We start from the raw sequence: 10,602 nt of genomic DNA, 5'->3' as shown, positions 1-10,602 counted from the left end.
CATCCAGCTGTAAAATTGGGCAGGGACGAAACCCCCTCTGAAAACAAGATATTGCCCCCCTCGGCTGGGTCAGTGCGGGCTAGAATGTGCGGGGTGGTGGGGGGATAAAAAACATGCCATGTTTGCTTCCTCTACTGTATCCCTATTCTTCCTGCCTGGACCTATTGAGTTTCATGGTGCATTTCCCCAGTCCACCACAGACATTCTGCAGCATTTAACAAGACCAGATTAGCATAACAGTCTTTGCAGGAACGTAGCCTGTCAGGACCCGAGACATTTCCTCAGGAAGTGAGTTTCTGCATAATCTGTACCTCCCACAACCCTGAAACAAAGTAAAAGGGGGGAGAGAAAGAATGAGTAAATTACAGGTCTGATCTGTTCTGAGAGTGAACCAGTGCTATCAGAGGCACAGCCAGGCAAACAGAACAGGTGTATCCACTGAACCGTTTAACACACTGCTGAAGTGTCTGCAGCTAAATGCCTTCTGAGGACAAATCAACGGGGCGTCTTGGGTGTGTTCCAGATACACACATTCTGTACTGTTGATCTGTGTACAAGACCAAGATCCTTTCAAGATCATTACATCATATTGATGTGGTTCCTGGGACGTTAAACACCTCTCCAGGCAATGTAAAGATCTGATATTCTGTGCATGCCTGCTCAACATTTGTATATCTGGAAAGTGCCCCTTAACTCCACTCCAGGAGGGTGTCTGGAACCAAAGCAGTATCAAGGTCCTCTGTTTAGATGCTACAGATGCCTAGTGTTGAGAGGAAACAGATTTGAACTATGGCCCAAGTAAATACTCGGTTTGTAATTCACCCTCTTGCGGATATCGCAATAACGGATAGATTAGATTATTACAGACTGGGGCCAGATTTAATTAACACATTTATCATATCTGGATATCGTGCTTGCTTTTCCACAGAGCCTTTTTGGCCTATTTTATTTCTGTCCGAAATGTATTCTTACATTTTTCAAGCCTGGCCTTGGCTTGATTATTATTTATTCCCAAATGAACATAGAATTCACCAGCTCTATGGAAGAAGGCCAGTTTGTAGTAGGCCTTAGACACAAATAAGCTTACAGTTTGAAAATAAGTTTACTTCTGTAGTAATTATGATATGTGGACTTTGAGCAAATGAAATCACAATGTGAGCATGGCAAATGTTTTACTTCAAAAATCTTAATGTATAGAGTTGAAGTTGGAAGTTTACATACACTTATGTTGGAGTCATTAAAACTTGTTTTTCAACCACTCCACAAATGTCTTGTTAACAAACTATAGTTTTGGCAAGTCGGTTAGGACATCTACTTTGTGCATGACACAAGCAATTTTTCAAACAAATTAATTCTTACATAGGTATTCCTCTTGTCCAGATGGGGCAGTGTGAAGTGTGATGGCGATTGTATCGTCCGTGGACCTGTTGGGGCGGTATGCAAACTGAAGTGGGTCTAGTGTGGCCAGTAAGGTGGAGGTGATATGATCCTTGACTAGTCTCTCAAAGCACTTCATGATGACAGAAGTGAGTGCTACAGGGCGGTTGTAATTTAGTTCAGTTATCTTTGCCTTCTTGGGTACAGGAACAATCTTGAAGCATGTGGGGACAGCAGAATGGGATAGGGAGCAATTGAATATGTCCATAAACACACCAGCCAGCTGGTCTGCGCATGCGCTGAGGACGCGGCTAGGGATGCCGTCTGGGCCAGCAGCCTTGCGAAGGTTAACACGTTTAAATGTTTTACTCACGTCAGTCACGGAGAAGGGGGAGGGGGCGCAGTCCTTGTTAGCGGGCCGGCACTGTATTGTCCTCAAAGTGGGCAAAGGTGTTTAGTTTGTCTGGAAGCGTGACATCGGTGTCCGTGACGTGGCTGCTTTTCTTTTTGTAGTCCATGATTTCCTGTAGACCGTGCCACATACAGTTGAAGTCGGAAGTTTACATACACTTGGGTTGGAGTCATTAAAACTCGTTTTTCAACCACTCCACAAATTTCTTGTTGACAACAGTATCTATATCCACAGTAAAACGAGTCCTATATCGACATAACCTGAAAGGCCGATCAGCAAGGAAGAAGCCACTGCTCCAAAACTGCCATAAAAAAGCCAGACTACGGTTTGCAACTGCACATTGGGACAAAGATCTTACTTTTTGGAGTAATGTCCTCTAGTCTGATGAAACAAAAATAGAACTGTTTGGCAATAATGACCATCGTTATGTTTGGAGAAAAAGGGGGAGGCTTCCAAGCCGAAGAACACCATCCCAACCGTGAAGCACGGGGGTGGCAGCATCATGTTGTGGGGGTGCTTTGCTGCAGGAGGGACTGGTGCACTTCACAAAATAGATGGCATCATGAGGCAGGACAATTATGTGGATATGTTGAAGCAACATCTCAAGACATCAGTCAGGAAGTTAAAGCTTGGTTGCAAATGGGTCTTCCAAATGGACAATGACCCCAAGCATACTTCCAAAGTTGTGGCAAGATGGCTTAAGGACAACAAGGTCAAGGTATTAGAGTGGCCATCACAAAGCCCTGACCTCAATCCTATAGAAAATGTCTGGGTAGAACTGAAAAAGCTTGTGCGAGCAAGGAGGCCTACAAACCTGTCTCAGTTACACCAGCTCTGTCAGGAGGAATGGGCCAAAATTCACCCAACTTATTGTGGGAAGCTTGTGGAAGGCTACCCGAAACGTTTGACCTAGGTTAAACAATTTAAAGGCAATGCTACCAAATACTAATTGAGTGTATGTAAACTTCTGACCCACTGGGAATGTGATGAAAGAAATAAAAGCTGAAATAAATCATTCTCTCTACTATTATTCTGACATTTCACATTCTTAAAATAAAGTGGTGATCCTAACTGACCTAAGACAGGGAATTTTTACTAGGATTAAATGTCAGGAATTGTGGAAAAACTGAGTTTAAATGTATTTGGCTAAGGTGTATGTAACTTCCGACTTCAACTTTCGGTCAGTCTTTTGTCATCAGCCTTTTGCCTTTTCCCAATCATTCAATGACCATGTTTACATGCTCACAGCATTCCCGATAGTAGCTCATATCCCGGTTAAGGTCTTATTCTGGATAAACTGTTTACATGCAACTTTGATGTCCCGCTCATGAGTATCTCTGTATCTGTGAATAAACAGAATATTCCTCATTTAAGTATATGGGTTAATTGGAATAGTAACTGACATATGAACACTGACTGTAGGCCTATAACCTCTCACATGTAGCGTAATAGTAAGTCCTTCCGTTCTTGCAGTGAAATTATACAAATGTTAATTTTGTCTTGAGAACAGGAGTGGAGAAATATGATTTCTTTCATTCAGCAAGTCTTGAGAAAATGTGAATGTGCGTTTAATCTGTTATCTTTGACACTGTTATGCAAGTAGACAGTATTTCAACAACATAAAATATGCACCCAAGATGAACGGAAGTCTTATCAGAAATGTATTTTGTAATTTTCTAAGCTTTTCATTTCCTTAAAACCGGTCAAGCAGATGACATTTGAACATTTTGCACAGGACCAATCTTTCCACTGTTATTGCATTTTCTCCCCAGTCCCTAAACCAAACAGACAAATTGACCAGTGTTTACTAGATTAAGACATTATTCTGGTGAACACGACTTTAATTAGTCTTCTGGGGCATCAAGTTATGACAGAAGAAAAGCTGCATGTATCAAACTATAGTTTACAAATGGCCTACCAAATGTCAGTAATTATTATATGGCCTACCAAATGTAGGAAATTATTATATGGCCTACCAAATGTAGGAAATTATTATATGGCCTACCAAATGTAGGAAATTATAAGCAGAAACTTAATTTAAATTATAATCAATTAATTATAGTAGGCTTAATTATTATGGAATTATTATGGTGGACTGAACTGCACAGGTAGCCTACTTTTTTAAGTGATTTGTTTGACAATCAGATGAAAACATCATCACACAACACCCATGATATGTGAAACTGAGCCTGCGCAGACCATAAAACAACAGTAAACGGGATAAGATGTTTACATGCCACAGTATCTCGTCTTAGATCAGCATATCCCAGGCATCTTATCCGGGTTTCTCATAACCGGGATACAAGCTTTATGATGTATATATGCATCAACTCAAAAAAAGAAAACTTGAGTATCCTGAATAATAAGGGGATATTGGTGTTCATGTTGAATGTGAGATGCTGTGTCAGCAGGAAGATGACCTCATTACATGCACCAGTTCCCTCAGGGAGCCTCTGGCCCCTGCCTGTTCCATTGTGAGGGCTCCTGGTGGACTCATCTGATGAGTCAGTTGGATACTTCCTGCTCACCGCTACCCCCCAGTCACAATGTGCGGCGGTTGTCACTGCAAACCTCCCATTAGCCCATATGGCCTGACTGGGCCACATAGGAAGATGAAATTCCCCATTAACCTCACCTTTTTTGCGAAGCTAATTTACAAATGACTTTACACTAATAATATGGTCCTATCTAGCTCAGTTGTAAAGCATGGTGTTTGCAACGCCAGGACAGTGGTTTCGATTCCCGGGACCACCGTACGTAAAATGCACGCATGACTATAAGTCGCTTTGGATAAAAGCATCTGCTAAATGGCATATATATTATGATGTTCCTGAATTCAAAAACATTTGCATTATAGAGAATAAGCCAACTCCTACTCAACAATTTTCGACCATCGCAATCTTAAAGTGAGGTCAAGGTTCTCCAGTTCCACTGACATGGCCTTTGAAATGGCTTCTGGGGACAAGCAGGCTTTGTGGCTGTTTGGGTTCAAGGGTCATGGGTGGTGATGGGTCACCACTTGCCAGACACAGACACACCTTATCGCCAATCCCTGCGATGGGGGACAAAGCCCACATTCAGGTTGTGCTGGTCCTATTAAGCTGGGATGATAAACTGAAAATGATCGACACTGGCTGTACCGACCACTTATCGCAGGCATTTTGCTGATATCGCTCTAGCCTATACTAGAGGAATGTGAAGTTTGAAATGAAAAAGGTTTGCTAATATGTGTGATTGTTACTTGGACAATTGATGGCTACAACAATCAAACTAGTAGTAGTAGTTTAAAGGGTAATTTAAAAAACTGTGGTGCAAATTGTTAAACTTATCGTTCTATTTATCATTATCGTATCAATTCAGGCAATTTATCTCGATATGGATTTTTGTCCTTATTGCACAGCTCTATGGTCCTGTATGTTCCAATATGGGTCCTTCACGGTCCTGAATGGGTCGTATATGGGCCTTTCCTTATTCACATTATTGGGCTGAACCCAAACCATACTGTGCCGGCTCTGATATTTTTGTTTTACATTGTCCGTTCTAGTGCAGATCCAGCAACTATGGTGGATGCGTAAGAAGGCCAGCGCAGCTTGGATTGGCATGGTTTGGCCATATAGTATGATTCAGGCTTATGAGTCCTGTATGTATGGGTCTTGTATGGGTTCTGTATGCATGGGTCTTGTATGGACCCTGTACGTATGGGTCTTTATATGGATCCTGTACGTATGGGTCTTGTATGTACTGTATGGGTCCTGTATGTACGGGTGCTGTATGTATGGGTCTTGTATGGATCCTGTACGTATGGGTCTTGTATGGGTCCTGTATGTATGGGTCTTGTATGGATCCTGTATGTATGGGTCTTGTACACTGAGTGTACAAAACATTAGGAACACCTTCCTAATATTGAGTTGCACCACCTTTTGCCCTCAGAACAGCCTCAATTCATCAGGGGATGGACTCTATAAGGTGTTGAAAGCGTTCCACAGGGATGCTGGCCCATGTTGACTCCAATGCTTCCCGCAGTTGTGTCAAGTTTGCTGGATGTCCTTTGGGTGGTGGACAATTCTTGATAAAATGTTGAGCATGAAAAACACAGCAGCATTGCAGTTCTTGACACACTCAAACCAGTGCGCCTGGCACCTACTACCATACCCTGTTCAAATGCACTTAAGTATTTTGTCTTGCCCATTCCCCCTATGAATGGCGCATACACAATCCATGTCTCAATTGTCTCAAAATATTTGTTAACCTGTCTCCTCCCCTTCATCTACACTGATTGAAGTGGATTTAACAAGGTGACATCAATAAGGGATCATAGCTTTCATCTGGATTCACCTGGTCAATCTATGTCATGGACAGAGCAGGTGTTCCTAATGTTTTGTACACTGCTTGTATGGGTCCTGTATGCGTGTGTCTTGTATGGATCTTGTATGGTTGCTGTATGTATGGGTATTGTATGGGTCCTGATTGGGTCTTGACCTGCAGGCCTTTATCCCAGCCTTCAAAACAACAGCTGGTGTGGAGGAAGGGTGGGAGAGGGGTTCATGAGAGGGGTATAAGAGAGGGGTGGGATTGCCCAGCCTCCCCTGCATCCATGGTCAGGGGGAGACCTGCTGTTCCTCAGTTGTGTCAGGACTCTCATTCAGCAACAGGGGCTCACATGTAGGCCCAGTGTGATTGGAAGCAGGGCATTGGGAGGGTCAGACATACTGTGCCAGTCAGTCAGAGGAGAGAACCCTTGGTGCCCTTTTCAATGGGACCTTTTCAAGGGTACATTAATATGGAGAGCATGGTAATTATTAGTCAGTTCTGATTGTTACGCAACTATGCGACCAGAAAAGGACCCTTTGCAAACAGTGAAGACATTGGTCTGTAGTGTGATTTTCCTTTGGAATACAGATTTAGCTCTAAAATATTGGCCAATATTTGTTTTACTGGGTATTTTGAAGGGAAGCTAGATACGGGTTACAAAACATCCATATATTTATACCTTTCTTCTATGTCTCGCTCTCTGATTTTCTTCCCCTCTCACTTCCCCACTCTCTCTCTCACACACACACACACACACACACACACACACACACACACACACACACACACACACACACACACACACACACACACACACACACACACACACACACACACACACACACACACACACACACACACACACACCCAGTCTCAGCTTAAAGATGTTTTCAGCTGTCACTGCTGGTAGTATAAGTGGTCCTTTGTTCCCTGAGAGCCGTGAAAGGCCAGGCTTTAGGCCTCTCTGCTCACCCCCTCATCCCCTGCCTCCCCCTGCCTCTCAGGAACACATGACACAGTACTGTAATGTGAGGTCACCCCTTAGCCCTATAGCTACCTGAATCCACACCCTTTGTCTCACCACCACTCTCTCTGCCCCCACAAATCTCTCTTACAATCTCCGCCAGGGTGAGCCTGACATCGGATCAATGAGTTCCTCCGGCATTTGATCCTCAGGGTTGTTTTCACCGTCGGAATACCACTTGAGAGAATTCAGGGGCAAAGTACCTGCCCTCGCAAGACAATAAAGCAGTCAAAGCACAATTAAAAACTTTGGGTACATTACATTTTTGCTAGTCTGGGTGTACTTAGACGTTTGTTCACTGTTGATATTCCTCTAGGAGTTATTGATTACTGGCTTTATCAAATTAGCACACAAAAAAGCAGGGATGTGGTTGAAGGCTGTAATCTGCGCAGATCTTTCATTTACACACTGTGTGTGTGCGTGCCTGCCTGCTTGCATTTTAGGAGGTGTGTAATTATTTTGCTAGTGTGTTTTCTCCTTCGCCCCTGGCTATACCTCTGATCTTGTCTTTCACAACCCTAAACGATTCCTGTTGCATGTCCAAGAGCCTGAGTGGTTTTGGGTGGGAACCAAATTTCACATCCAAATGATTTTGCCATGAGTGAGAGTTTTTGGGGTGGTGGGTGGGTGGAGAATGGAGGATGGGGCAGGGATGCCGTGTAACCAGATATCAATGTATATCTTTCATTTAATTAAAGAAATAAATCTGGAGTGAGTGGATGGATTGAAACGTGTAATGAATGTCTCTCTGCTGGTGTGAAACTAAGACTGCAGCAGGGCAGCATCGGGATAGATGATAAAAAATTGCATAATATTTAGGTTTAAAGGGGGTTGGAACAGGCATAATATATGTTAATGGTTTGAGGCATACGTAGAGGGCGTAATATCAACCATGTTTCCATCGACAGTTTTTATGTGAGGAAAGTCATAACTTAAAATTGTATAAATGCCGACAGATCCTTTGTTCGTTCGACATGGTTGGATCTTTTTGTGTCTGTAAAATTCATTGCGATAAATGGAGCTGGAAACGCCATTTCAAAGTAAAATTGGAGTCACACGATGACATGGATGACTCTGGAAACTATGCAGATTATTAAGCTACAGAGGAAATACACTATGATGAACTTCACAGGGTGGTGAAAGTGCAGGTGATCTTGATGCTCCTTTCCAATAAATATTGAGGGTCTGATTCTGGTGACATGGTGGTCGATGCTTGACTGCCGTTTGACAGATACAAATATTCTTGCTCTTATCCATAATAATCTCATCATGTCGACTAGCCTACCCGCACAGTTTACCCACACTCAGTACATGAAAACTTAAACAAAAAAGTACATTTTGTGTGCGCTACGTCATCACACACTGATTTTTATCTGCAACAAGTCAGTTGGGTGGAAACACACCACTGGTGGGAAAATGTGCATATTTTTTTATGCGGATTTTAAAATATTGGAATCAAAATCTGTCGCCAAGTTGTTTCCTGAATATGCAAAACACAAGGAAACGTTGTTGTGTTGGGGGGAGGGACCCAAGGCCAGAGTCTCAGAGCTGGGCCAATGTCTAAATGTATGGCCTCCGGGGGCGTAGAGGGTGTGACACGAGTATGCCAGTGAGTCAGGAAGAGGGACCCGGGGTGCTGACAAAAACAAACTCTTAACACCAAAACCAGAGGCGAGAAAACATTGATTTATTCATGACAAGAATATCTGGGGCATTCTGTGGTCTGGAGGGAGACAGTCACTACCTGTCAGAAGCAGAGGGAGCGATTGGGTGGGGCGGCAGTGGTCAGTGGAGGGGTGGATGATGGTGGAGGAGGATTCAGCAAGAAGAAAGTACTGTGAAATGTATTTCTGGGAAGAGTTGGGAGAGAATAATGAGATGTGCGAAAAGTTAAGAAAGTGTTTTCCTTTCTAGCATGGAGAGAGATAGAAAAAGGGAGAGAAGAGAAGAGAAGAAAGTGTGAGACCAGAGAAGGCCCCTGGGGACCCAGGCCCTGGTAATGGCTTTTGACGCGCAATTTTTCCATAATTTGACGATTAATGTGTGGCAGATGCGCATAATGCTTCTGTGCGCGGAGCCAAGCCAGCAGAGGATGGAGCGGGAGTGCTCTGGGCATGAGATAATGCCACAGAGAGGGGCCAGGGTTTATACGGCTGCCTGCTGCCACTCTGTGTGAGTGTGGGTGTGAGTGTGTGGGTGTGTGGGTGTGTGTGGGTGTCCAAGTCCAACTAACGGATGTTTAACATCCCCTTTCCACACAATTATTGCATCTCAAGGTCAGAGCACAGATAGCACACAGATACACTATATATACAAAAGTATGGGGACACCCCTTCAAATGAGTGGATTTGGCTATTTCAGCCAAACCCGTTTGCTGACAGGTGTATAAAATTGAGCACATAGCCATGCAATCTCCATAGACAAACATCGACAGTAGAATGGCCTTACTGAAGAGCTCAGTGACTTTCAACGTGGTACAGTCGTCGAATGCCACCTTTCCAACAAGTCAGTTCGTAGAATTTCTGCCCTGCTAGAACTGCCCTGGTCAACTGTAAATGCTGTTATTGTGAATTGGAAACATATAGGAACAACAACAGCTCAGCCGCAAAGTGGTAGGCCACACAAGCTCACAGAGCAGGACAGCAGAGTTCTGTCCTCGGTTGCATCACTCACTAACATGTGCCAAACTGCGACTGGAAGCAGCGTCAGCACAATAACTGTTTGTTGGGAGCTTCAAGAAATGGATTTCCATGGCCAAGCAGCCGTACACAAACCTAAGATCCCCATGCTTAATGTCAAGCGTCGGCTGGATTGGTGTAAAGCTCGCCGCCATTGGACTCTGGAGCAGTGGAAATGCATTCTTTGGAATGATGAATCACGCTTCACCAACTGGCAGTCCGACGGCCAAATCTGGGTTTGTGGGATGCCAGGAGAATGCTAGTGCTAACTGTAAAGTTTGATGGAGGAGTAATAATGGTCTGGGGCTGTTTTTCATGGTTCGGGCTAGGCCCCTTAGTTCCAGTGAAGGAAAATCTTAATGCTACAGCATACAATGACATTCTAGACGTTTCTGTGCTTCCAACTTTGTGGCAACAGTTTGGGTAAGGCCTTATCCTGTTTCAGCATGACTATGCCCCCGTGCACAAAGTGAGGTCCATACAGAAATGGTTTGTTGAGATAGGTGTGGAAGAACTTGACTAGCCTGCACAGAGCCCTGACCTCAACCCCATCAAATACCTTTGGGATGAATTGGAACACCAACTGGAAGCCAGGCCTAATCGCCCAACATCACTGTCTGACCTCACTCTCACTAATGGTATTGTGGCTGAGTGGAAGCAAGTCCCCGCAGCAATGTTCCAACATCTAGAGCAAAGCTCTTCCCCGAAGAGTGGAGGCTATTATAGCAGCAAAGGGGGACCAACTCCAAATGAATGCCCATGATTTTGGAATGAGATGTTCGACGAGCAGGTGTCCACAT

Source organism: Salmo trutta, chromosome 19 (assembly GCF_901001165.1).
Source record: "Salmo trutta chromosome 19, fSalTru1.1, whole genome shotgun sequence".
Lineage (NCBI taxonomy): Eukaryota > Metazoa > Chordata > Actinopteri > Salmoniformes > Salmonidae > Salmo > Salmo trutta.
The sequence above is the reverse complement of the archived record's forward strand: the minus strand, read 5'-3'. Positions refer to the sequence as shown.